This window comes from Onychomys torridus, chromosome 14 (genome assembly GCF_903995425.1).
Source record: "Onychomys torridus chromosome 14, mOncTor1.1, whole genome shotgun sequence".
Taxonomy (NCBI): Eukaryota; Metazoa; Chordata; class Mammalia; order Rodentia; family Cricetidae; genus Onychomys; species Onychomys torridus.
In genome coordinates, this window is record NC_050456.1 from 50,793,206 (window position 1) to 50,821,049 (window position 27,844).

A 27,844-nucleotide genomic window follows, 5' to 3' on the forward strand; every position below is an offset into this window, starting at 1 on the left:
CTGGACATCAGCCCAGGCCCTTGTACTCCGTGTGCTCCACTGAGCTGTGGCCCCAACCTCCGCTCTACTATAAATCTCATGTCCAAATTGTTTTTCCTGGATCCCATTGAGCTTCCAGCCTTTGTGTTCTCTTGTGTTCCTTGAAGTTGTTGGATTTCCCCTTTATGGCAGTTTGAATAGGAGTGGCTCCCATAGACTTACGTGTTTGAATGCTTGGCCCATATTGAGTGACACTATTAGGCGATGTGGCCATGTTGGAGAAAGTGTGTCACTGGGAGGTGGGGAGCAGGTTTTGGGGTCTCATATGCACAAGCTATGTCCAGTGTAGGACTTAGTCTTCACTTCTTCTGCCTGTGGATCAGGATGTAGAACTCTCAGCTCCTCCAACACCATGTCTTCCTGCACGCTACCATCCTTCCCGCCAGGACAATAGTGGACTAAACCTCTGAAACTGTAAGCCAGCCCCAGTTAAATGTTTTCTTTGTAAGAGTTGCTGTGGTCATGATGTCTCTTCACAGCAATAAAACCCTAACTAAGACACCCTCCTTTATTGACTCCTGGGTTAGTTTACAAGCTTTTTGAAGGGAAGGTCAGTGTTGGTAGGGCTTTGGAGATCCAGGTTTCTTTGCTCAGAGTCTTACATGGCGAATGTTTAAGAAATGTTTGAATTAAACTAAGTTCATAAATAGTTGGGCCTCACTTAGGATCTAACTTGTTGGGCTGTTGAGAGTGCAGATGGATCTCACTGGCAGGGTACAGTCACTTTGCAGAGTAAGGAACTAGCTTAGAGCTGAAATAGGTTTCTTGCCCTTTCTGGCTGACCACCCTTCTGCTGGTCTGCCTTGATGCATATGCAGATCCTGCTCTCACTTAGTAGCTTCTGCTTTTCTAGGTTTCATGATGTCATTAACTGGATGTTTCTTTGGTCCTAGAGAGAGGAAGAGAGAGACAGTTGATTATCTGTTAATGTTATCCACCCCATCTGTTTCCTGTGTATGACAAGGATTTCTGCTTACTGCTGCTTGCCCATGTGCTCAGAGATGCTGTACAGATGCAGATGCTGGCTTTCAGTGTGGGGATCATTAGGACTCCCTTTCTAGATGTGTATTTTCTTTAGGCCAAGAGCTTGCCATCAATGTGTCTTCTTGTCACCTTAACTCCAGAGGAGACTTTCTTGGCACGAAGGTAACGGCACACACTGTGACATCTAGAAAGCCCTTGTTGCCCTGTGTTGTACTTGCTCTGGTGTGACTTAACATGAGCTCTTGGGATGTGGACAGTTGCTTCTGTCAGGCCCTAAAGAAACTCAGGGCAGGTCTCAGTCCTGAGGCCCCTCCCAGCACTCTCACCCCGCCCCTTCCCTAAACTTCTCAGCCGGGGCCTGGACTTTGCTTCCCTTCCCCAGCTGCTCTTTCCTATAATGCCATTTCAGCCATGTGCTCTCTTGGCCTCTTGCCTCTCTTCTCTCTCCCTTCTTTTTCTCTCTTGTTTTCCCCTCTCCTCTCATGGCCCAGTTCAGTCTGGACCCTTCCAGGTGCCTGTGGCTGACCTCCTCTTATATCTACAATAAAACCCTTCTCCTTCTTCCTATCAAGAGCAATACTTAGGAGCAGTCATGTCCTCATCTTCATTCAGTTGGCTGTTTTGAGTTTGTTTTCTTTTTCTTTCTTTCTTTCTTTCTTTCTTTTTTTTTTGAGCTGAGGATCGAACCCAGGGCCTTGCGCTTGCTAGGCAAGCGCTCTACCACTGAGCTAAATCCCGAACCTGCGAGTTTGTTTCCTTAAACAACAACAACAACAAACCCAAACAAAATCATAGCTGTCAGTTACCCTATAGGAATGTTACAGGGTCCAATAAAATAACAAACAGAAGGCATTCATCCAAACAGTGCCGGGGACCAGTAGAGATGAGCCGTTAGTTAAGAGACTGCTGTACTACATACAAAGGCAAGGGTGTTGAGATGGGATGAGCTTAACCATCTTGGGCAGTGTTTAGAGTGTCACAATTCTTACCTGTATCCTCTTTTAAAGTGGATTAAGACCATCCTTAATGGTCACATGGATTCCATGAGGTAGATAGTATTATGTGTCTGACGCTATATACACTCACATAGTAGCTATCTTTATTTATAAGGGAAATTACTTAGTTGGAAGACAGATTTAGATTCTGGGCTAAATTAACAGCAAGAACAAGTTGTTGCCTTGAAGCTGTGCATGCTCCCGTCTCCCTCTGGAGCTGACCGTACTCCCGAATTGTAGGCTTAAGATTCCGTAGCTCTTTAAGTGAGTGCATCTTTGAAGAACATATTTTGGGCTTGGACTGTTTAAGCTCTGAAAAATTGGTAGGATCATATATGTAGTATATGAATAAGGCACACCATCACAGCCAGGCGTTTAGAAAGCTGGCTGCTTGCCTGGTCTTTGCTGATAAGTTGTATCTGTAAGCGTGGGGCCGCCTGCTCTCTTCTTCCTTTCTTCTCTGAGGGGCTGGAAAGTACCAGACTTTCCCCTCACTACATTGTAGGTAATAGAGATGGCACTGCTTGGCATATGATGGAGGAATGAAGTCCATAAATGAAAATAAAGAAGTCAGTGAGGGCCAGTTGGACCACTATCACAAAAGGGGGAGAGGGTGGTGAACCCGAGGCTTAGAACCCAAAGTGTAGGCAGGAACTGATAGTTTTCGGGATATAGAAAAAGTAAGAAGTACAGAAGTAAATGTGTGCGCATGTGCATATATGATTCCCTTTTCTCTGAAGGCCTGGAAACAGCAGTCATTGTTTTGCAGAAAGTACACTGCACCTCCACATCTTGGCTTCTAAATGCCATTTTCTCACTAAAACGATAGGCAGGTTTGGAGTATAAGTACTGAAAGTTTATTGAGAAATAAAGTACCTGTAGAATCTTATTTATGAAAGTGATGTATTTATTTTATTTTATGTGTATATTTGAGTGTCTGCATGTTCATATGTGCATCAACATGTGCTGGGTACCTATGGAAGCCAGAAGAGGGCATCAGATCCTTTGACACTGGAATCATTGTGTGGATATGGAATGAACCCAGGTCCTTTCAAAAGCAGCAAGTGTTCTTAACCAGCAAGTCAGCCATTTCTCCTGCCTTCTCTATAGTCTTAAAGTGTCATCCCACTAAATAACAATCATGAAAGGAAAGACAGTAATTTTACTGTGTGGAATTCTGACAGATACTGCCTTAATTAAGCAGTATGAGTTAACACTGCCATACTGTAGACATGATTAGATGTTCCACCTCACAGAATGACGTTAAAAGAACTCTCGTTGTATAGTATTCCTGTTGAAAAATACATGAACCTAATCATAAGAGGCCATCAAACAAACACAAATTGAGGAGACATCACACAAGCTGGCCAGGAATCTTGATTGCCATGATCACAGGGGGCAAGGAAGATGAGGAATTCTTCAGATGGAGTGTTACTCCTGAGATGAAAGCGAAGTACGGTGCAGGATCCTGGATCGGGTCCACTTACTAAAATAGACATCATTAGGATGGTCAGAGGAAGGCAAACCTGGCCTCTGAAGTAGACCATGGTGTATGTCAGCCCTACATTCCAGGGTTAGGTAGTCAGAACTGTAACAGATTTTATAGGAGAATGCTCTTGTTTATAGGAAGTACTCATCAGCCTTATAGGTATTGACTCTTCGTGGTCAAGTGTCAAGGGAAAAAGGCTATTTCTACTGTGCCTGCATCTTTTTGTAGGTTTATCTGAGTTTATTGAGTGAAGCAAGGCAAAGCCCTTCAGTTGTCTGAGTCCCTCAGAATCGTTAGTTTATCACGCACACCATTTACAAAGCTGGATAGATTTGCCTTTGCTGGGAGGGAGCTGTCCTGCCGCACTGGCTTCCTTCCAGGTCTTGTCTGTCTTTAGGTATGCAGGCTTGTCAGTGATTATTGTTGTCTCCTTTGTGCATTCTTACGTTCTTAAGTTGTTCTCCTTCGCAGACATGACACTGTCACTGTGTAGACAGATGATACTACATTTTAACTTACCTTGTGTATGTTTTCTCCGGGTTCTGTCTCCACCACCCAGCATCTACTTCATTTTGAGCATATCTCAGGTTTTGAGTTTGGCTGCGGGTGTGTGCATGTGAGTGCAGGTGCCCAAGAAACCAGAGTGTCAGATCCTCCCAGAGCTGAAGTTACAGACAGTGATGAGTTGTCTGGTGTGGTGCTTGGAGTCAAACTAGGACCTGGTTTCCAGCCTGAGCTTACTTTTTCAGAGTGCTGGGCCAGTTGGTTGCATGTCTAAAGAGTGTAGACTTTCCAGAAGGGATGTGGGGGTAGGATAGAAGTGATGGTGTAGCTAACACATAAGAACATGTTCAGGTTTCCAGTGGTCGGTCCCCACAGCTCTAGGATTGACCATTTTGGGAGGGAGGTAGTCTTAGGTTAGAGATTTACGTGTCAGGTGGAATGTGGGATTTGACAGGAAGGGTCGTGGTCACCCATAGCCACCTTTCTCTGAGCACATTACCTTGAGCTGTCCGAGAATATGCCTTTTCTCTAGGACACAGAAAACCGTCACTAAAGACATGCAGCCACCCTGGCCCCTTCTTGGGCTGGTGAGACTGAAGCCTGTCACAGGTCCTGTTTTCCTTGGGTAGGCTGTAGGCAAGCTTCTCTGTGGCATTCAGACTGCCTCATTTCCATATTTTTCCATGTGATCAAGGAAAAGCGCTTTGAACAACCCAGAGTACTGGTTCCATTGCACTCAGTGACGCCCACACACACAGGCTTTTTTTTCAGCTATTTTCTCCCCCTTGCTGCTTTGCAGTGTAGGTGGCCTTCTCTGGATTGCTTTTGACAGGAAATTGAACAACCTTTCTCTTTTGGAACAGAATATATTTTACTGCTGAGAGCAGAAAAAACAAACAACAAAAAAGAAGTGTATGTGTTTGAAATGTTGTTATGAGTTTGATTTAAAGACCAATTTAAATCCCGAAAAATGGGAGTGGGGGTCAGGGTTACATCACAGACGGTGCACTGCAGTTCCCGGGTCTCCCTGTGACTGCTGGGCTCCACCCTCTGGGCCTTCCTTTCTACCCCCTTGCTTTGTCTCCTTGATCAGGAAGTAGGCTCAGGCCTGGTCTCTGTTCTGCTCTGATGGGCCTTCCTGTTGTCTCTCATGAGCAGCGGAGGTGTGGTGGGCCCTGTGCTCTTTCACAGGCTCCTGACTCTAGGGCTGTGATGTTCCACCTAAACGTCACCCCCCCCTTAGGGTTCCGCATCTCTCAGAGACACTTGCTGAAGGCCCGCTTCACCCCTTGTCCTGAGGTGTGGCCGGGAGCTCCCCCATCTACCACAGGTTTCCTGGGAGCCTCAGACTTTCTGTCCCTTGGGTTGTGAGCAGCTCTTGCTCTTCAGCCTCTACCTGCTGCCTGGGCCCGTTGGTTGTGCAGGGTTACACTGCTTGAGTCTGACTTGGGCAGTTCACTGAGGGTTCTGAGGCAAAATATCCATCTTTAACCAGAGTAGGTCTGTCTGGTTTGCTTCATCTGGAAGCCTTGTCTAGTTTGAAAATTGCAGTTCTGTTGGAATCTGTGTGCTCCTACATCACATTCTTTCAAATTGGCATGTTTGTCCGTGTGCCCACATGGACAGTCAGCTTCCAGGTATGCCCTGTTGATGCAGTTAGCTTGTTAAAGCTCAGTTCATTAAGACTGAGAAAACAGGGCCTCTGTTTTGAGTGTTAATGGCTATCTTTCCTCATTCTGTGGGTGTATGCTATACCATAGAGGCCAACCTTGAATAAACATCATGTCTGCTTTCTGGGCTGTGTGACTCAGAATCCGACACTGGTTCCTTCCCTCCCAGGTTGTGTCTAGAACTGTCCCTTCTGGCTGTGGCAGCCCAGGAAAGGCTCACCACAGCTACCTCCCCAGCTTTCTCCTGCTGAGTGCAGGGCATATGGTCCTGGGTAAGTCTTGTTGTGAATGTAAAATCTGAGTAAGTTTTAAAGTGTTTTTATGCTTGGCTGAATGAAGGATGGCACTCTGTAATGTTCAGGGTGTGAGGCTGGACAGAGGAAATCCTTGTCTCAGCAGGACTGGAGATTACGAGTGAAGCTTTGCCTTGGTTATTACTACTGTTTTTAGGCTTCATTCTCTGTGACTGGGAAAAGAGTTGGAAGTAGAGTTTAACCTCAGTGAACAGGAAAACAAAACACACAACACCTTTCTTGGGAAGCTCTTATGAACATAGTTTGAGTCAAAGATTTTTGGAAATTGAAACATTAGAAATTTTTAGAACCATGCATGGTGGTGCACACCATGAATCTCGGCATTCAGTGCAGAGACAGAGGCAGATGCTGGCAGATCTTGATGAATTCCAGGCCAGCCTGGTCTACATAGTGAGATCTAGGCTAGCCTGAGCTATGTAGTAAGACCCTGTCTCAAAAAACAACCAAGCCAAAACAACACAACCCCTCCTTTCCAGTTACAGTTACTGAGCATGAATCAGTATTTTTTTTTTTTATGAGTAATATATAGAAATGTAACTTTCATAAGAAATACTTTACAGATGTGGTTGGGAGCTTATTATCTGTCTCAGTATTTGTAATTGTAGAATTTGGGGCCTGGAGAGATGCCTTAGTGGTTAAGGGCACTGGCCTTTGTTTCAGAGGACCCAAGTTCAGTCTAGTACCCACAATGCATGCAGCTCACAACCCTCTGGAACTCCAGTTCCAGGGGATCCAGTGCCCTCTTCTGGATTCTGCAGGCATTCAAGTGATGAGAGACACACAGTAGACAGAGCACCCACATAACAGAAAAGAAGAAAGCAACAATGAATTGTAGAATTACTTTGTGTGTATATGTTTGAGTGTATGTAAGCATGTGCATATGTGAACATCCAAGTTAGTGACTTCCCTCAGGAGCTCTTACCTTGTTTCTGAGACAAGGTCTTAATGGGACTTGGGACTTGATGATTGTTGGTCAGTCAGCCCACCTGTCTGTCTTCCCTTCCTCAGTTCTGGAAGTACAAGCAGATGCCACCATGCCTGGCTTTTATGGGGGTGCTGGAGACTTGAATTTGGACCCTTAGTACTTGGCTGGCAAGCACATAATTCACTGAGTTGTCCTCTCAGCTCCCTGTAGAAATTCTAAGTTCTCCAAGTCAGAATGTCTGTTGCTTTGGAAGAAGGTTTCTCGGCCCCCATCTTTATCTCTCTTTTGGTCTGGGTGATGTGTGGCCTAGCACCATCCCTGGTTTATACCTATTAGATGGCAGTAGTATGTCCCCTTTTCTAGTTGTGACATCAAGACATAGATTGCACCTTGCTGAAGATCACTGCTTCAGAACAACATTATGTATGTGTGGATGGGTTGGGGGGTGGAGGTGGATTCTCATAGGCAATGGGATGCTGATGGCTTGGCTAATTAGCATCTCCTTCTAGGGGACTTCTTACAGGTCCTGGTCCTGAGTTTCTCCTGGATGTTCTGAACTGGTTGTCTGGGGTGTGGCCCTGGAATATCTATCCATCTGTCTGTTTAGTCAGGTTTAAGAATCACTTCTGAGCTGGTCGGTGGTGGCGTATGCCTTTAATCCCAGCACTCGGGAGGCAGAGGCAGGCAGATCTCTGTGAGTTCGAGGCCAGCCTGGGCTACCAGGTGAGTTCCAGGAAAGGCACAAAGCTACACATAGAAACCCTGTCTCAAAAAACCAAAAAAAAAAAAAAAAAAAAAAAAAATCAGTTCTTTGTATGAGAGTGACTGTTGGTTAGTCCAAATTTAAATGTAGAGTTTTACATAAAGATTAAAATTAAAGGAAGCTTTAAATTAGGATTCTATTTTGCATTTTTTAGGCTCTTTACTTACTGTGAGGTATAGTTACACATTTTCCAAAAATTAAAAATAACTATTATACTAAAGTTCACTCTTGTTTTAATTTAGGTTTCGAGAGATTGCCCCAAATTGGACTCAAAAGCAAGGTTGACCGCAAACTTTGAGGTGGAATGAGGTGAGTTGATGGATTCATCACCAGGTTGTGTTGTAGGAGGGAGGGTCACTTAGACTCTGGTTGAGAAGGCTGCTACTTACAGCAGGTTTGACTTACCTCATGCGAGTTTGGTTGTGTTTTCTGCTGGCTTTTCCTGTTGGCCATTTTCTTGTTGCCGGGTTGGAGCGGAGAAGGAGAAGCAGATGGTGTGCAAGCATGCACAGCTCTGGTAACTGACTTCCGAAGCAGGCAGCACTCTCTTTAAACCAAACTCGCTGGGGCTGGGGGTGTGCTGGATGGCCTGACAGGGCAGGTTAACCCCTTGTTCTCCATAGGTCACCTAAGCAGACAGGCAGTAGGAAAAGGAACAGAGAAATGGTTCAGTGGCCCCCACACGCTACCCAGGTCTTTGTTTCCAGCAGACTTCATGAGTATTAGGTTTAAGCAGCTCACAGGTTTTTATAAGTCTAGTCAAGGTGTGGGTCTCCTTTTCATTGTCTGGGCTGCAAGGTGGTCTGAAGGGTTGTCAGACTGTGTGAGACAAGGTCCTGCTCTGCCTGGCACCAGGGCCCAACCCTCTCTTTTTCCCAGGTTAAGACTCTTGGGACCATTGTCTCAATAGCCTGCCAGCCTAAGGTACAGGTGTCTCCCTTTAGAGAGATGTCTTGGCTTTGCAGGATGGTTGTATTGACAGTTAAAACAGTCCAGGTTTTTTCCTAGTTACTTAAGCTGCTTAGGTTTTCTGTTGTATACTTCTGTTTCTGTCCCATGATAAATATGTTAGAAGTCTTCTCCAGGCTTCCACGTTTTGATGTGTTTCTGCTTCAGCCTTACTTTGAGTAAGAATCATGCTACTGAATGCATGCTGTATGGTTTGAAGTGCTAAGCTTATGAGTTAGGAGGTAGCCAGATTGCTCCTCTTTACTCTTCCTGACTTGTGTGCTGCCATTGGTCTTGGAGTCATTTTTCATGTTTCATTTTAGAATATCCACCCATAATGTCAGAGAATTGTCAAGAAAAGAAAAGAAATCATAGTATAAGTACGTTGTTTTTTCACTCTTGTAAATAAGATGCTTTGTATTCCTTTGTATATATTACATTTTACTTTTGCTTAAATTTTTCTTAGTGGTAAGAATATTGCCAAAAGAATGTAGTTTTGTAGCTTCTATACATGCATATTCGGGGTACTAGTTTTATTATGAGTGAAGTAAAATTCTCAAATGTTAGAATCTGAAATATTTCAGAAGCTTTTGTTAGTGATTACCTAGAGACCACAGAATCTCATTTTAAATAAAACTTGAAATGGGGGCAATTAGAAATTTTTAGGGTCTGGAGAGAGATGGGTCAGGGGTTAAGAGCATTGGCTGCTCTTCCAGAGGATCTGAGTTCAATTCCCAGCACCCACCTGGTGGCTCGCAACCATATCTATAGTGGAGTCTGATGCCCTCTTCTGGCCTGCAGGCATACATGTGGAAAAATCATGCATAAAATACAAATAAATTTAAAAAAATAAAAAAAGAAAAATTTAAAGGAATCCTTTTAAGGATTTAGGGATGATGTCGTTAACTCATCAAATGATGCATGTATGGGTGGTTCATGTATGAGTACCACATGCACATACCTATCTTGTGCTACAGAGTAGATCTACAAAGCAATGTAAGTCTAGAGAAGTAAAGGTTGCTAGCTAGCATGCTCTGTGCAGACTACCAGGGAGGCATGTGGGAACCTTCATGGGGAGTTAGCTTATTTTGCGTGGCTCCCTGGAAAAGATAGGGATAGTTGATTTTAAGATTGCATAAAGAAGTTTTTACTAGGTAAATTAAATCTTGAGTTAAGTTACTCATTAGGCTGCTCCTCTGTAGAGACTCAGATTTAGCATAGACGTCCTCTAATATTTCAGAAAGCATTCCAAACCTTGAAATTAGTTGGGAAAGGAGGATGGATGCTGTAGTGGGGGAAAAAAACCAACCAGCCTAATCTGAAGAGACATTTTCTCCTTGTCCCAAACACTGCAGGAAGTAGAATTCCAATGAGCCCGGTGGTTTGCGCTTATATAGGTCTCTTTGGTTCACTTACTTTGTACTTGACCTTGATCTCAGACAAGTGCAGAGACAAAGACCTGGAGAATTTTCTTATCTGCTGCTTTGTTAGGAGAAAAATGACCTAAGAAGTCGGCTCATCTGGAGTGATTTGGTCCAGGAGCAGCCAAGGATATCTGAGATCTCACCTTTGTCAACCTTTGTTCAGAGCTTATTGCTTCCAAAGCCTGCTGGGTAACAGGAGCACTGCTCTCAAAGTGGCATTCTATTTCTGACCTCCCTTGAATTTCAAGAGCGAAATGGGGGAATAATTATCTTGGAAAGTGTCTTTAAAGCACTTTAGGGCATTCTTGGGCTGCGTTTATCTGGCCATTCCTAGTCTCATATTTAATAGAGGTAGAACCTAAGAAAGTTTTAGATCTCTGAATTTTCTAGCCATTTGAAAAGGCCATTTTTTGCTTATTTTTATTTTATTATTAATTTTTTTTTTTGTTTGGTTTTTCGAGACAGGGTTTCTCTGTGTAGTTTTGGTGCCTGGCCTGGATCTCACTCTGTAGACCAGGCTGGCCTTGAACTCACAGAGATCCGCCTGGCTGTGCCTCCTAAGTGCTGGGATTAAAGGCATGCTCCACTGCCGCCCAGCTTATTTTATTATTAATTTCTTTATTAGCAACACATCTGAGAAACTGTCTCCTTTTTGAAAACAGAATCTTTGGAGCCTCAGGAATTTCTGGATGCTGAAGCAGGTATCCTGCAGGAATGCTCCATGTAACCTGCAGCTCTGATACTGGGGGTGGGAAGGAAAAAGAGCAAGCTGCCCGCACATCTGTGGATTCTACCACCGGGGTTCTATAGAGCCAGTTTGAGAATCTGTGAAATAGATGGCATCTATTCTGAAATGGACAGGCCTTTGCGTGACTTCATTCTCCAGCTAGTACTACTTGTCTGTGTTGCATTTATGTGGTGGGAGGCATTGTTAGCACACTAGAGTTGACTTAAGGCATAGCTTTTATGCAGATGTCATGCCATTTTATTTATTATCTTTGTTTTTTTAAGACAGGGTTTCACGCAGCTTTGTAGCCCAGACTGGTCTTGAACTCATTGCAAGCTTACTGCCTTAGTCTCCTGAGTCCTGAGGTTACAGACATGAGCCAGCACGTCTGGGTTACCTTCCATCTTTTTATATAAAGGGCTTGAGCATGAAGGTCTGGGAATTGGGGTGGGGGGGCAGCCCTGGGACCAGCTTTTCCACAGGTACTGGGGATGCCTGTGCCTGTTATCTGGCCTTCTCTGATTCTCACCTTGATCTTGGACATTGTTTGTCTGAGTCGCTTCCTGTTGCTGTGATGAGATACCATGACCAAGGCAACTTACAGGAAAATGTTTCTTAGGGTTTACGGTTTCCGAGGGCCATGATGGTTCATGACCATCATGGTGGGGAGCATGGCAGCCGGCAGGCATGGCCCTGGAGCAGTAGCTGAGAGCTTGCACCCTGAGACAGCAATCACTAGGCGGAGAGAAAGGCTGAGTGAGAACGACTTTAGAAACCCAAGTCCACCTCCCAGTGACACGTCTCCCGCAAGGCCACACCTCTAAGCCTTCTGGGTGCCTTCTCGTTTAAGCTCTCAGATCGTGCTGTATCTCCTGCCTGTCCTGGTATTCTGAACACTGCTCCATAAGCAAAACTCCAGTTACTAAGTGTGGCTAGGATAGCTCTAGCAGCCAACTGCTTCTAGTGAGGAGTGGTAACGGCAGTGGAACATCTCTCCTTTTTTCTTCCCCTGAAAACCGTTAGGAAGGATAACATTGGTCACATTTTTACTGGAGCACATTCAGGAGCCTTGTCCTTACTGAAGAGTGTTCATAGAGAAAAGATATGCAAACGTGTTTTTGGGCTGAAGAAATGGCTTAGTCAGTTTGATACCCAGAACACACATAAAAAAGTAAGTGTGGCGGTACACACTTAGGACAGGCAGATTCATGGGGCTCCCTGGCCAGCCAATTTATCCTAATAGGTGAGCTCTGTGTCCCAGGGAGAGACCCTGCCTCAAAACACATTTGATGGCTCCTGAGGAGAGGAGTAACACTGGAGGTTGGCTGTTAGCTTCGGTGTGCTTGCTGTCTCTCTCTCTCTCTCTCTCTCTCTCTCTCTCTCTCTCTCTCTCTCACACACACACACACACACACACACACACACACACACACACGCACGCACGCGCGCGGGGTCACACACATGCTCTCACATACACATTTTTGCTGTTTTATGGGACAGGCCAGCCCTTCAGGAGGTGTGAACAGAACAGGGAATCTATTCTTGATTGCACATTCTTCTAGACACTTGTTGGTGTTAGGTGTGACAGTGACAGGAGACCCAGTCTGTGATGACGGGCTTTGCCGGGCTAGCAGTCCAGTCAGCAATGCCTGGAACTGATTCAGCATCTGGAAACCACCTCCACAGCCACAGCCTTTGGACTTGTCACCTGCCCCTTCTTGTCCTCCCCTGTGCTCTGTGACTTCCTTATCATTGGCAAGTACATCTTCTTTAGGACAGACGGGAATAGATGTTTAGGTCCAGCAGAGTGAGTCCCCCAAACTGAGACTAGATCAAGGCACACAAGACTGACTTGTCGAAATATTTTGCTCTGCCTTGTGGAGACTTGATAATGTTCCTTCTGTAAGCTGTTGGTTCCACAGTGGCACCAAAGGCACAAGACAGATGCCACCTGAGATGAATAAGACACAGTTTCGATGCTTCAGTGCTGATGGTACTCAGAATCATTGAAGATGTATGGTAGCAAAGGGCTGATTGTAGAGACTTCTTATCTTGAGGTGTGAATGACTGATTGTCGTTGAATGTGGTATACCCTAAGCCAGCTCAGAATAGCCTTTTTAAAAAAAAGATTGATTTATTTATTATGTATACAGTGTTCTGTTTGCATGCATCCCTGCAGGCCAGAAGAGGGCACCAGATCTCATTACAGATGGCTGTGAGCCACCATGTGGTTGCTGGGAATTGAACTCAGGACCTCTGGAGGAACAGCTAGTGTTCTTAACCTCTGAGCCATCTCTCCAGCCACAGAATAGCTTTTTTAATGCTTATTTATTGTTTCAAACCCTGCCTCCCCATCCTTTAATTCTGGAAAAAGAAGATGGCGCTGGGAAAAGAAGATGCCGTGCACATCTTTGGCAAGCACTTTCCAGTCTGCAGATAGGACCCTTCAGGTTTACTAATGCTGCTGTTGCCTTTGTCTTTGTCAGGACCAGCTCGTTTTCACGAAATTCTTTTCTTACCTTTATGTTCAGTAGAACAGAAGAACAGAGCTTCCCATGTCCAGTAGACACTTGGCTTTTAAACTTACTCTGTTCACAGGAGTCCTGAGTACTGCAATTTAAATTAAGTTGCCTTTGGAACGCTGTCTGCTTAAAATATTTGTCACCTTTTTTGGGGGCAGAGGTTGGAATGAAGATGGTTGTATTGTAGTTTTATCTACCCCCTCCCCCATCAGTGTTTCCACTGTCTCTCTCAGGCTGCCCTGTAACCCATGATCTTGATTTCTTAGTCTTGGCTTCCCTTTTTTGATTATCTAGTAAATTTGGAATTTGCATGCTGGGCCTGGTGGCTCCTGTCTGTAATCCTAGCACCTAGGAAAACTGAAGCAAGACCTCTACAAGTTGTGGGGTGCAGAGTGAACCCCTGCTTCAAAACAACAAAAGAGATAGACACACACACACACACACACACACACACACACACACACACACACACACACACAGAGCTGCTAATAAGAACAGACTTGAAAAAGTCTGAAGTTCAGGCCTCAGAAAATAGTAGAGAGCTTGTGCCTTGTGGATGTGGGTGAGCTAGGTGGGAGTGGGAGTTGGGAACTGGACAGGGCTCAACCCATCTCCTTCTGCCTCTGCCTCTCTCACAGCATTGGTGTGCCGAAGATTGGCTGCTGGGAGGTCCGAACATCAGGGCCGGGTGCAAGTAGAGGGAAGCTGGGCTTGACCAGTTCTTTTTGCAGGAATGTATGTCCAAGGGCTCTGGACACCCTTAGTAATAGGGGCTGTATTTAAAACCTGGCCTTTTTTATTTCCATTCTCACTGGTTTTTGAGACAAGTTCTGTGGCCTTGGCTTGCCTGGTACTTGTTCTGTAGCCCTCAGTACCCTAGAAATTATTACAGTCCAGCCTTTTCCTCTTGCATCCTGGGATTATAGACTGGAGCCTAGAAAAAAAACTCCGTCTTTTTAAATGTGTCAATCTTTAAGCACATTTTATGTAAGAAGGAAAGTTGTGAATGTCTTTGGTAATGTCTAAGTAACTTTCATGAATATCTTGCATGTAAAATTAAGGTCACATGAATGGTAGGGTCTTACTTGAGGGAAACTCATTTGATGTGGAGGATTTGTCTCACTTGGGAAGACAGCTTTGCTGTGTTTTGTTGGGAAAGATTTTTAAAGCAAGAGAATTTAGGGATGAGTGCTGTAGACTTGAAGAAAATCACTGGTCACATCTGCCCAAAATGTGTCGAGGTCTGCACATGGGCAGGGTGGGCCTCTCAGAGCGGGGGCACCTCCTGAACCAGTGTTGTCCATAGGAGCTCCCCACCTTTAGAAGGGGTTTAGGTAAGCCTGCAGAAGCTTAGGTAATGATGGCTGCGGAGGAGCAATAGCCCCAATGATCTAGAAGGAACCCTTTTCTTTTCTTTCTTTTTAAAGGATGTCACTACAGTTGTCATTGGACCCTTTTTGTTATTTTAAGTGTTTGTTTTCTTTTCCTAGTCAGTTGGTTTGAGAAATGACCGAGGTTAACATTTATCTAAAGTTTCCACAGGCTTGGTGAATGCTCATGCAGGCCCTTGCCTTCCAACAAATACCTCCTGACTGACAGAAATTTACCCACACTGCAGACTTGGGTTGCAGACTTAGGCCAGCTCTCACCACTGGTGGTGGGCTCTTAGTGGGTAAAGGGAGGACCACAGCTTCAGATCAGTGATGTTGATGTGATTGTAGCATTTCCATGTGAGTTCCTCTTGCAGTTGATAGTAAGGGGTTTTGGTTTTTGTTTTGGCCTGGAATAAAAAGAATATTTGGGTAGGGATTGCATGACTGATAATGAATCACATCAGAAGAGCTTCCTGGGTGTTGTGTTAGTTCTTGCATTTTCCAAACTGTTAGAAGAACCTTATGTATTGAGGCCTTATCAGATACTGTTTACACATTTTCTCCTATTCTGTGGGTTGCTTCTCCACTCTCTTGGTGCTCTCTCATGTACAAAGTTGAGTTTCTTTTTTTCTTTTTTCTTTCTTTCTTTTTTTTTTTTTTGGTTTTTCAAGACAGGGTTTCTCTGTGTAGCTTTGCGCCTTTCCTGGAACTCGCTTTGTAGACCAGGCTGGCCTCAAACTCACAGAGATCTGCCTGCCTCTGCCTCCCGAGTGCTGGGATTAAAGGCGTGTGGAGTGCTGGGATTAAAGGCGTGTGCTACCACTGCCCGTCCCAAAGTTGAGTTTCTATGATTCCTCTTAGTGTCTGGACCACGGTGTGTTGTAAGTGGCCATTGCCAAACCCTTGCTGTGAGGTGTTGACCTTTTCTTCAGGGAGTTTTTTAGTTTGGGGTTTTGCATATGAGTCTTTGACTATTTTAAATTAAGTTTTTGTATGTCAAGTTCCCATTTCATTGTTTGGCATGCGGATATTTACTTTTCCCCAGCAGCATATATTGAACAAGACTGTCATGGAATGTTTTCAGCTGTGGTGTTGAGGTATTTGACCATGTCTCTGAGGGTTTGTTTCTGGGCTCTGTGTTCTAGCCTGTGGGTTTTTATGTCTGTCTGTATGCTGTTACTACACTACTTTGATTACTGGGCCTTTCTAATGCAGTTTGATACTAGCGGATACAGTGTCTCCATCACACTTTTTAATTCAGATTTGTCTAGATCACTTTGGCTATTTGGAAATTTAGGATTAAAAACTTTTTTTTTTTTTTTTTGTAGAAAATGCCACGGAATTTAGATAAAGATTGTATTATATTTTAGTATGACCATTTTAACTGCATCACATCTTCTAATCTGTGGACATGGGGAATGTTTCTCTGTATTTATGTCTTTTTTCAGCCTTTGTTACAGTTTTTCTTCTTTGGTTAAACCAGTCCCTAAGTATTTTTTCTCTTGACCTAAGTGTGAATAGATTTGCATTTGTGTGGTGGTATTGTGTTCCCCAAAATATTGTGCACCCTAATAAATTTATCTGGGGTCAGAGAATAGACAGCCACTAGATACAGAGGCTAGAAAATGGTGGCACTCAAGCCTTTAATCCTAGCATTCCAGAGGCAGAATCCCTGTGGATCTCTGTGAGTTCAAGGCCACACTGGTAACAGCCAGGCTTGGTGACTCTCGCCTTTAATCCCAGGGAGTAATGGTAGAAAGGTATATAAGGCGTGAGGACCAGAAACTAGAAGCCTTTGGCTGGTTAAGCATTGTGGTTTTTGAGCAGCAGTTCAGCTGAGATCCACTATGGTTAAGGACTCAGAGGTTTCCAGTCTGAGGAAACAGGATCAGCTGAGGACCTGGCAAGGTGAGGTGGCTGTGGTTGTTCTGCTTCTCTGATCTTCCAGCATTCACCCCAATAACTGGCCTCAGGTTTGATTTTATTAAGAACTTTTAAGATTCTTGCTACACATTTGCAGTGTCCTTTCCAGAGTGCTCGCTGTATAGAGCACCACAGCTCAGACCTGGGTGTGATTGTGCATCCTGTCAAGTACCAGACTTGTATTGGTTCAGTTTTATTTTTGCGGACTCGGGGGCTTATATGTAATATCTGCAGACAGAGGAGGCTTTAGTTTTTCTTTTCAACTCCACTGTCCGTTTCTTTTTCCGGTCTGGGTACTCCCTCCGGTTAGGCCTCCTGATACTGTAGTGAGTAGAATAGGGAAGTGGCCATCCTCCTCACCAGGTTCCTGGTCTTTGAGGAAACGCTTTGTCATCACTGATGCTCACTGTGGGTCTTTATGACTTTATTACCACTGTGGGTGGTTTTTTCTATTGCTGTTTGTTCCTTGTTTTTGTTGTGAGGGAGTAGGGAGGGTTGAGTTTTGCCAGTTGCTTTGCCCTCTACATCTCTTGAGCTAATCACAGGGCGTGCTTTATTGGTTCTTGTTGTAATGGGGTATTGCAGATTGATTTGCATGTAGCAAATACTGTACATTCCAGGAGTAATTTCCACATGGTCTCCTGTGCGTAATCCTTTAGTATACTGCTCAGTTCAATTTGCTAGTGTTTTTGCTGAGGATTCTTCTTATCTCTGCCCATTAGAGCTCCTGGCCTGGAGCTTTCTTACAGTGTTTTTGCTTGGAGCTGGAGTTAGGAGGAGGTGTGTTCAGAAGTGACCCCTTCTCTTCAGGCTTTTGGGTGTTTGAGGATTGACATTCTTGGTATTCTTTTACATGTTAACCAGGAAAACTATTAAGGTCAAAGCTTTTCTTTGTCAAGAGATTTTTTTGGTTACTGGTTTCCCCTCTTTGCTAGTTACAGGATCATTAAGTTTTTGTTTTTTCATGATAGAATTTTGGTACATTTGGTGTTCCTAGAAATTGTCCATTTAATGTAAGTTACCCTACTTGCCAGCTCTCTTACAGTCCCTTTTAGTTCTGTGGAATCAGTGATAAATGTCCCTACTTTTGTTTCTGATTTAGAAATTACTTATCTTCCTCTTTTTGACTTAATACATCCGGCTAAACACTGGTGAGTTTTGTTAATTTTTTTTTTTTTAACTCCAAAGAACAAGTTTTTGGTTTCCCTACTTTTTTAGTGTTTTCCTTCTCTCTGTTCTGATTATTTCTGCTTCCATCTTTATTCTTCCTCTTACTGGCTTCTGTTTAGTTTCTTACTTTCTGGTCTTACAATTTGTAGTTGGTTTAGTGACTTGCAGTTTCCTCTAAGTGGAAGTGTTGATTGCTGTGTGTTTCTCCCCAGTCCTTTCTTTGCTGTAAAACCGTTAGTTTCAGAATGTTGTATTTTTATTCTCTTGGTTCAACTGGCTGTTTACTAATGTATTGTTCAATCCCCATGATTTTGTGCTCTTTCTGGTTTTATTTTTGTGACTGACTTCGAACTCCTTTGTGTTGTGGTTGGGGAAGATACTTTGCATGATACTTAGCGTTTACAGTTTTGTGACCTCGTTTATAGTCTGGCTATTGTTTATTCTGGACAGTGCTGGAGAAGAGTGTTCATGTTTTGCTTGCTAGTGTTCTGTTTTACAGTGGTGTAGCTGGTTACTTATGTCTCCTTTCTTGTGTTCAGTCCAGCTGCATATAGTATTGAAAGTAGAGTATTAAAGTCTAATACTAGTGGTAGAACTAGTCCTTGTTTTTAGGATTTTAAAATATATTTTGGGGACGGGCGGTGGTGGCGCACACCTTTAATTCCAGCACTCTGGAGGCAGAGGCAGGCGGATCTCTGTGAGTTCAAGGCCAGTCTGGGTTACAGAGTGAGTTCCAGGAAAGGTTGCAAAGCTACATAGAGAAACCCTGTCTTGAAAAACATACATATACATACACACACACACACACACACACACACACACACACACACACACACACACACACGCAACTTGCCATTGGCTACACAAGCTTGCTGTGCTGAGCCCCATGTCGGTATATACTGTCTCCTTACCATGCACACTTGACCGAGCCTGCATCATCTGGTATCAGGGCAGTCACCCTGCTCTCTTGTGGTAACTGAGCATGGGTGCCCTTTTCCATCCTTCAGGCTATTCTGTCGGCAGTGCTGAAGTGAACTCTTATAAAGGCAGTCTCTGTGGAGAGCTCCTGTTCTCAAAGACCCGCTGTGCTGTTTTCTGTCTTTGAATGAGAGAGAGTGGAATCCATTTCGGCCTAAAGTCGTTGTTGATGAGGAGGAACTTCTGTCCTGTGGGCTGTGTTCTCTGTGTCTTGTAGTCTTGTAGCTGTTTCTGTTCCCTGCATTGCTGTTTTCTTCTGTGTTCCATTTTTTTTTTTTTTTTTCAGCTGAATCCTTTAAATTCCTTTCTTAATTCTTCTTGGGTATGCTCTGTAGCTATTTTCCTTGTGGTTACTATGGAAATTACCACTAGCATCCTCAAGTTAGAACACCCTGATTTGTTGTGTGCCCACTTAACTTCAGTGGTATCAGGCATGCTGCTGTTCTGGGGTCTCCTCACCCTCTCCAGAACCACTGTCAGGGCATCACCCCCTTGTACACCCACACTCAGACTCCCAGTGAACTAGTAAAAGTCTAGCACACTAGTCACTGAAATCATGTATGAAACACATGTGCAGGCAGAACACACAGCTTTTAGACTAATATGACTTTAAAAAGTATTGGCCTGAAATCAGCTAAAAACTAAAAAATACAGTAATAAATGGTGGTTGCAGTGTTAGCTTTAATTTGCCCACGTGTTTTTAATCTTTACTGTGATCTTTATTTCTTGGATGTATCATTTTTTCAGAGAGCATGCTGGTTCTTGTAGTTCAGGGTGACCTTGAGCATCTACCCTCCCCTCATTCCTGAGTGCTGAGTGCTTGTGATGGGCAGTGTTGTGGGCATGGCTGGGAGACCGTTACTGTCTGATGTCCTTTCCGCTCACCTTGCAAGACTCTAATTTCCTCCTTTTTTTTTTTTTTTTTTTTTTTCCCTTTTTCTTATTTTGAAGGACAGCTGTAATGGTAACACATTTTCTCAGCCTTTTATTTACCAGGGGTCCTCTTAGTCTCCCATAGTGGGCCGAGCCCATCTGTGGAGTTTTGGGAAGTCTTGTGTCGATCCTCCGCGAGGCTCCCTTGTATGTGGCGACTGTTTCTCTCCTCCTTTCAGAGTTCTCTCTTCCGACAGTGGTGACAGTGTGCCTCAGTACAGCTGGCTTCGTCTGAGCTGTGAGTCTTGAGCTTTGTGCATATTTATATACGTGTCTCACCAGATTTGGAGACATTTTGGTTATTATTAATTCAAATACTGTTCTGACCTGTTTTCTCTTTTCCTTTTTTTTCTGTAGCTTCCACAATGTGCTTGGTGATTGTCTTGATGGTGTTCATCTTGGTTTGAGTCTGAAATGCTTCTTGGGGACTCATGTTTCAAGTGCCTGCTCTGCAGTACTGTTCTGAAGGCTGGAGAGCTTCCAGGAGATGGGCCAGGTCTTGTGAGGTGGGAGGGATTTCTAGTTCTGGCCTGTGTGTGCTCCGCGTGAATACCTGCCACCACCCTACACACTCCCACGCTATGAACAGCTCCTCCCTCAGGCCCCGCCATTGTTAGGCCCTTTCAGCATGCCTTCTCGCCATGGTGGACTGAAGCCAGGAACTAGCACAGACCGGACTTTCCTCACGCTAGTTCTGGGGTATCTTGGGCACAGGGAGGCAAGAGTAGTTTGTTGATGCAAAGGCCTGCAAGTTGCTTAGTCTCTGCTCTCTCTTCCTTAGTTGTTTGTTTCCCCTGTTCTCAGACTTGCTAATTGCTATTTTTCTGTCTTCCCATTTGCTGATTCTCCCACCTGGGACGAACTTTGAATGACTTGAGCTGCAAAGTCTGTTCACTTTTTTTTCTTTTTTGGTTTTATAACTTTATTTTTGTTTTGTCTGTATCTCTTGATGTCTCTACATCCTAGGTCTTTCTGTGTTGTGTTGTTAAGATCACTGATGTCTATCTAGACATCTTCCATAAGCACTTTTCATGCAGTCTTGTTGGATGTGGGTGTATTCTTGTATCTTGTGTCTTTGAAGGTATTTTTCTGTTGAAAACTGCACTTCTGAATCTAATAATGTGGTAGATAACTCTGGAAGTCAGGTTCTCACTCTGCCTCGGGATTTGCTGTCTTTCTTTGTTACTATTGCAGGCTGGCTGTGCGCCAGGATGGGTGAGGTGGAGATGAAGGTCTACTTAGATCTTTTGCTTTTCTCTTGCATGTTGGACCACTTTCTGATTTTCCCTGTATGTGCAGCTGCCTTTCAGTTAGCCTTTTCCCTCGCCTTGTAGTTCTGGTTCCAAATTCAATAACTTTGGGAGTGTTAGGCAAACATTCTGTCTCTGAGCTCCACCTCTCTGAGTGCCGAATTTTGAAGTGTCCAGTTCTTTAATGTCTGTCTGTCCTATGGGGAAATGAAAAATCAAATAGTATGTGTGTTGGCCTGTCCAATCCATTCAGTTGTGAAAAGCACCACAGCAGTGGCCTATGGCTGTACCTCTGTGATGGGTACACATCCCAACACAGATATCACTCATGATAGCTCCACCTGCCACCCTGCCAGCCTGAGTCCCTTTAGACTTTCAGGTCTTCAACTCAGGCCAAACCAGGATTGGTGACTTCGAAGCTGAAAAGAATTTCGGGTCTAGCCAGTTAGGTGAAGTCGAGTTGGAGATTACTAAAGATGTGAGGTTTTTTTTTTTTTTTTTTTTTTTTTTGAGACAGGGTTTTTCTCTCTGTAGTTTTGGAGCCTATTCTGGATCTCACTCTATAGACCAGGCTGGCCTCGAACTCAGAGATCCGCCTGGCTCTGCCTCTAGAATGCTGGGATTAAAGGCGTGAGCCACCACTGCCCAGCTAAAGATGTTTTAATACAGGGTTAAGCATGGGGTTTAGAAGAAAGAGAGACTTTTGGAAGGAAGTGACCAATAGCCTGAGTGGAGGCGTGTGCTCCTCAGGGGAGGGAGGGAGGGAAAGACCTACTCCAGTGTAGCTGTGGGCTTCTCCAAGGGAGAGTAAACTGTTAACTACTGTTAACTGTCTCAGCATTGGCCCTGAATTCCCTTTGACTCTCAGCTTACATCTCAAACATTGCTAAGAGCATGCTTTTCCTCCTTCCTCTCTCTCGATAAAAGAGGTATGTGGGGTGGCTCTGGAGATGCCTTGATGGAATTATAATCTGATAAGGTAAAGCCAGAAGCCACTAGGGTTGCCTAAAGGGTCAGGGGATGTCCTGTTCCAGTAAAGACATCTCTGGTGAGCTTCCTACAGAATTGCAGGTTTATGGCTGGGAAGACTGTAGAGTAATTGTTCTGGAATTCTTGCTTTTCTGTTGGTGACAGCTTGGGTTGGATCTCAGAATGAGGAGACCTTTCTTCATGTCCCCCAGATACTCCTCTCAATCTTTCTGCCTCTGTGACATTTGGCCTAGCTGGGAACAAGTGCCCAACTGCCTGGACAGGTTGGGGCTGAGGTTATGAGACGGTGCCACAGTGGTTCAAAGTGATACTGACCAAACTAATCACAGTCTGCTGTCTGTGCCTTCCTCTGGAAGGCGACTCCAGAGCCCAGTCCCACCCTACAGATCCCTGCCTGGCTGGGAACAGACCCTTGGTGTTTCCTGCTCTTCCTACTCTTCCAGAACAGCTCCGGATTTGATTTTGTTTTAGCTGTAGACACATTATCTTTATTTTTACTGTTATTAACATGTGAATCAGTTAATCCTGCAAAGTTCCTAGCAGATACTAAAAGGAGTTTAAGTGAAGGTAATAAATGTGTGTTTGCATGGTGTAAGACCTGGGTCCACCCCACCTCTCTTTCCAGTTCTCCTACTTGTTCTCTACACATCAACAGGCTGACTTGGCCTTTGAATTTTCATTGATAATTAAAAGTATTGAGTTCCTGTACTTTAAAAAGATAATATAATGGAGATTACATATCTGTAAATTTTTCTTTCAATAACATTTGGAGATGTGCCAATATAAATCTAGTTCAACTACCTTTTACACTAATCTCACTTTTTTTTAAGAAAAAGATTTATTTATTTATTATGTGTACAGCATGTATAGCTGCAGGCCAGAAGAGGGCACCAGATCTCATTACAGATGGTTGTGAGCCACCATGTGGTTGCTGGGGATTGAACTCAGGACCTCTGGAAGAGCAGTCAGTGCTCTTAACCTCTGAGACATCTCCAGTCCCAATTTTTTTTCCTTTTTTTGTTTTTTTGTTTTGTTTTTTTTGGAGCTGAGGATCGAACCCAGGGCCTTGTGCTTGCTAGGCAAGTGCTCTGCCACTGAGCTAAATCCCCAACCCTAAACTCACTTTTTACCACTTTTTACACCAATTCTGTTGCGTTGTACTTTGCTAGTAGACGTGAATGTCAGAGGAGCTAGAGAATGTTGCATGCAAAGGCATGGTCACTATTGTTGCAGCGGACACTAAGAAGAGACCTCATTTAGAGTGTGTACCTGGGAGCTGTGCTGGGCACTAAGAAGAGACCTCATTTAGAGTGTGTACCTGGGAGCTGTGCTGGGCACAAGGCTGTTTGTTGCAGTGTTCTAAGGTTGAAAGGTTCTTCCAGGGCAGACTGATCTGTTCCGAGAACTGAGGCATGTGCTGTGTACCCCGCACAGAGCCCACCCACCCCACTCTCCACACCACAGGTAAGGGGTACACAGGATTAAATGAGACTTCCTGGGGGCAGGAAGGAGCAGGTGCCTCGGAAGGTTCCCTTAAAAGCCTCTTGGTCTCAGAGTAAAGGATTGCATGAAATCTCTTTCTTTTGAATGGTTGTCTATTACGACAGGAAAGACTTCTTTATTCCTTTTGATACTTAAGATAATAAACATTGTAATACTTGATGAGTGTTATGTTCAGAGTATTGAAATGGTCAGTTGCCGTTGGCCACATCTTACTCTGCAATTGCTATCCTGTCTATCTATCCTGAGTTCCTCAAGCTCTCTCTAATTGGCGACCTCAGCAGAGGTCTGAGCTGCACTTCATTCCCATATCACAGGGAGCCCAGCAGCCTGTGAGGTGACTGCGTGTGCAGAGCCACGTCTCAGGGAAGGCAGGCTGCAAACTGGCCAGGGCCACCAAAACTGTCTAGTGAAGGCTCCCTACAGCAGTCAGAGCAGCACCTAATGTGCAGTGTGGGAAACAAAGTAAAGCTAGCAGGTGGGGGCGGGCACTCGGTGGGGGAGCCCACAGAGATGCTGCTCACGGACTGCTGTCTCCCTTGCTGCTTGTCCTGATGGGGAAAGAATCCTCTCTTGGAGCCTATGGCCCTGACTGCTTCTTTGGAAACCGTAGGGCAGCGGCTGTTTCCTTGCCTGCAGTTACCGACGAGACACTTTTCTTTCCCTTGAACATATTCGTTTCCTCAAGAAAGCATTCTCATATTTCCCCTTTGCAGGTGGATTTTATTTTGGGTCCTGATTAGCTGGAGGATGTCTTTCACTGTGAACACTGTGTCGTAGTGACTGTTCTATGGCTGTGGAGACACATGACCACGGTGACTCTTGTAGGAGAAAGCATTTCACTGGCTTACAGTTTCAGTAAGGCATGGAGCATGGTGGCAGCCATGACAGATACAGTGTTGGAGAAGCAATTGAGAGCTACATCCTGATCTGCAGGCAGAGAGAAAGAGAGTGCGCACGTGGACGTGGGGTGGTGGTGGTGGACCCAGGTCTGACATGGACCTTTTGAAACCTCAGAGTCCACCTTTAGTGACACACTTCCTCTAAGAAGGCCACACCTACTCCAACAAGGTCACACTTCCTAATCCTTCTCAAAAAGAGCTGTTCCCTGATGACTAAACATATGCATATGAGCCTCTGGAGGATACTCTCATTCAGATCACTGCAGAACCGTCCCGTCCCCTGTATCCAGCCTGCTTACACAGGACTTCTGTCATTAAAAATAAAAGTTCAATATTTAGGGGAAAAAAGCCCTTAGAGCAAAGCCATTTTCACTAGCTGCCCAATGTTGGTGTGTATTAGAAGGGAAAGTTTGAGTCAACAGATTATTATATTTGCATTCTGCTTTTAGCACATTAATTCTTACTTAGCCATTCCTGTCTACTTACATGGATCACCTTGTAAGCTAATAGTCAGCACTAAGGATTACGTTAAACACGTCAGTTAGTAGGAAACCATCCTCTGATGAGTCCCATGTCTTTGCATGTGGATCAGCTTTCTTGTATCTCCTTTTTTGGTCATGCTTTGCAGTGTGGCAAACCAAATGTACCAGGTGGCAGCGAGTGTGCAAGAAGAGAACACTGTGCTTCCGACCCTAAACATAGCTAACGGCTGACTCTAGCATGTGGGCTTGAGTGACAGGCTACCCCACAGGCTCTGGCATTTGATTACACAGTCCTCAGTTAGTGGCACTGTTTGGGGAGGCTTAGGAGATGTGGCCTTGCTGGAGGAAGTAGGCCACTGGGTATGGGGGTCTCTTAGACCACCATGGCCAGCAGAGTAATGATCCATGGGAGGCAAGAAGGGAGTTTGGTTCAACATGACTCAGTAGCCTGTGTTAGTTCAGACTGAGAGTTTGACCCCAGGTGGTTTATTTTAGGCATATTTAAGCACAGCACAATTTAGTGAAAAATTTCTTTCATCATCCCATATGCACAATAAAGCTTAAGACATGACTACATTGAAACTCTTTGTAAAGTACGAGTAACATCTTCCATAAAGGTAGGGTGTATAGGGGCTGGATACATGGCTTAGAGGTTAAGAACATTGACTGCTCTTCCAGAAGTCCTGAGTTCAATTCCCAGCAACCATATGGTGGCTCACAGCCATCTGTAATGAGATCTGGTGCCCTCTTCTGGCATGCAGACATGCATGCAGGCAGAACACTGTACATATAATAACTAACTTTAAAAAAAAGCTGGGGTATATAGATTGAGGTTGACACCTTCCATAAACATAGATACTATAGATTGATAAGCTCACAATAAGGGTCTGGGGGAGGGTCCAGTGGTCTCACAGTACAAAGGTCACCACGCTGCTAACCATGTCCTCTCCCAGGCTCTGGGCAGAGAACAGGTTATACATCTTTCCCTTTGAAGAGACAGCCCTATGTGTTTAACATTCCTGGTTCCCCTAGTGCTTTCCTGTGAGCACAAGGACCTCTGTGCCTCCACAACTGGGGGTGAGCTTGGGGAGTTTAAGGACTCTAGCCAGTTGGAGCTTGCTTTCTCTGCTTCCCATTTGCGGTTCAAGATGTGAACTTAGCTTCCAGCTCTCATTGCTGGGCCGCCCTGCCACCCAGCTTCCCTGCTGTGATGGTGGTGGACTCTTACCCCCTGGAACTGTCAGCCCCAAATAAGCCCTTCTAAAGTTGCCGGGTCATGGTGTTTTATCACACTAGACAAATAACTAAGCAGAAGCATTTTAGCTGACAGCATTCATGTTTGACTTGAATGTCAGCAGGTTGCCCACTGTCTACATGGCTTTCATTTGTTGAACTCTCTCACAGACAGCTTTCTCTGCACCCAGAGCTGAGCTTGGCATAGCCCTTTTCTTGAAGCAGTTGGAATCTAAAAGATGAGGCAGGTGCAGTGAGGTGAGGATTTGAAAATTGACAAAACACAACACATAGACTTTTGGAGTTTTTCATTAGTGGTATTTAGAGGCTCTGAGGCCCGGCTATATGGTGAAGGAGCACTAGATAGATGTACCTGGGATTTTAGTCGTTTTTCTGATAACATTTTTTTTCCCAAGATTTACTCAGCCACCACATGGCATTTATATTTATGTATGAAATTGTAGCTCTTATGTAAATGGAAGCACAGCATACTGCTTCCGTTCTAGCTGAAGGCTTCCTTGTCATTCAGTGTCTCAGTGACAGGCTTTAGGCATTAACAGTGCTACAGCAGCTGCTAGGATTTGGATGAGTTTTGAGTGCCGCCCCCCTCCCCGTAAAGAAAAAACGGGTGATGTGCTAGAAGCTTGGCTCCCAATGTGGCATACTGAGGTGCTGAAACATGTAAGAGGTGGAGTGTCGTGAGGTAATTATGTCACCACAGAACTACCCTCAGAAGGGATTAGTGTGTGTCTTCTGAGGGAGTCCATTCTTAAAAGCACCAGTAAACCATGTATGTGAAACTGGTCCCTGAATCTCATTTTACTTTTCTCTTGAATATGTTCTCACGATGGTGCCCCTCACACTAGCTACTGTGTTGTGAAGTGGCCGGAAGGCCCTTACCAGAGGTCAGACTGATGGGCCACCTGGTCCAGGACTTGCAGTGTCCAGACTTCATTCGTAGTACATTACCCACTCCCAGGCATTTTGTTACAGCAATTGAAAATGCACAGTGGCTAACCTTGACTTGCATGTATACAGTTTATCTAGAGGGATTTCTGGTTTAAAGACTATTATTGTTAGAGCCTGTTTCAAGTATTAACACTTCCCCCCAAATAAATTACACAAATATGTCTTCTCAGCAGTATATCCATCTTTCTTCCCTCTGGACAGTAGTACACTATTTAGTTTGCATTTCACTTTGTGTGGAATGAAGTGTTGACAAAACACAACACATAGACTTTTGGAGTTTCTCATTAGTGGTATTTAGAGACTCTGAGGCCCGGCTATATGGTGAAGGAGCACTAAATAGATGTACCTGGGACCACTGTGTGACCAGGCTGACCTCACTGTCCCACCTCAGCTTCCCAAGTAGTCTAAAGAGGTATGCAATCTTACCCGTTTTAATTTAAATACACAATGTTTATTCTTCAAGACGTATCTTGGTCTTGAGCATGATATGCAGCTGAGGATGACGCAGACTCTAAATTCCTAATCCTCCTGCCTAGAATTATAGGTACACTCGGCCATGCCCAGCTTGGCTTAGCTTGCCATCTTCGTCCACTTCACGGGTGTAAAGTGGATCTCACCGCCGTTCTCCTGTCCGTTTCTCAGGCCACACACGAACAGACTTCTAAGTGCATAGCAGTGACTTCCCAGTGTGTGGACTGACTCTTGTCCTTGGCCTGTTCATCTGTCCAGATGGGCTCTTAAATAAAAAACAACTTCCCCTGGGTTTATATTTTGCCATTTATGGTAACTTTTGCCATCTGTACATTTTTTTCAAGTTCATTAACTTCCTTGTTATTA

At 44.4% G+C, this 27,844-nt stretch overlaps 1 protein-coding gene and 1 pseudogene across 7 annotated transcripts in view; one reads left to right on the top strand and one right to left on the bottom strand.

Moving 5' to 3' along the window:
* The window catches only part of Sipa1l1 (signal induced proliferation associated 1 like 1), a 293,066-nt gene that overhangs the window by 54,457 nt on the left and 210,765 nt on the right, over window positions 1-27,844 (top strand). For 6 of the 7 annotated variants that reach the window (XM_036205565.1, XM_036205563.1, XM_036205571.1 and 3 more), the window contains one exon: window positions 7,926-7,992. The gene's annotated coding sequence lies outside the window, so the exon portion shown is untranslated. Of the gene's footprint in view, window positions 1-5,899; window positions 5,954-7,925; window positions 7,993-27,844 lie in introns of those variants that run through there. The other variant, XM_036205567.1, reaches the window with a different exon arrangement.
* The window catches only part of LOC118595268, a 129,394-nt pseudogene that overhangs the window by 53,553 nt on the left and 47,997 nt on the right, over window positions 1-27,844 (bottom strand).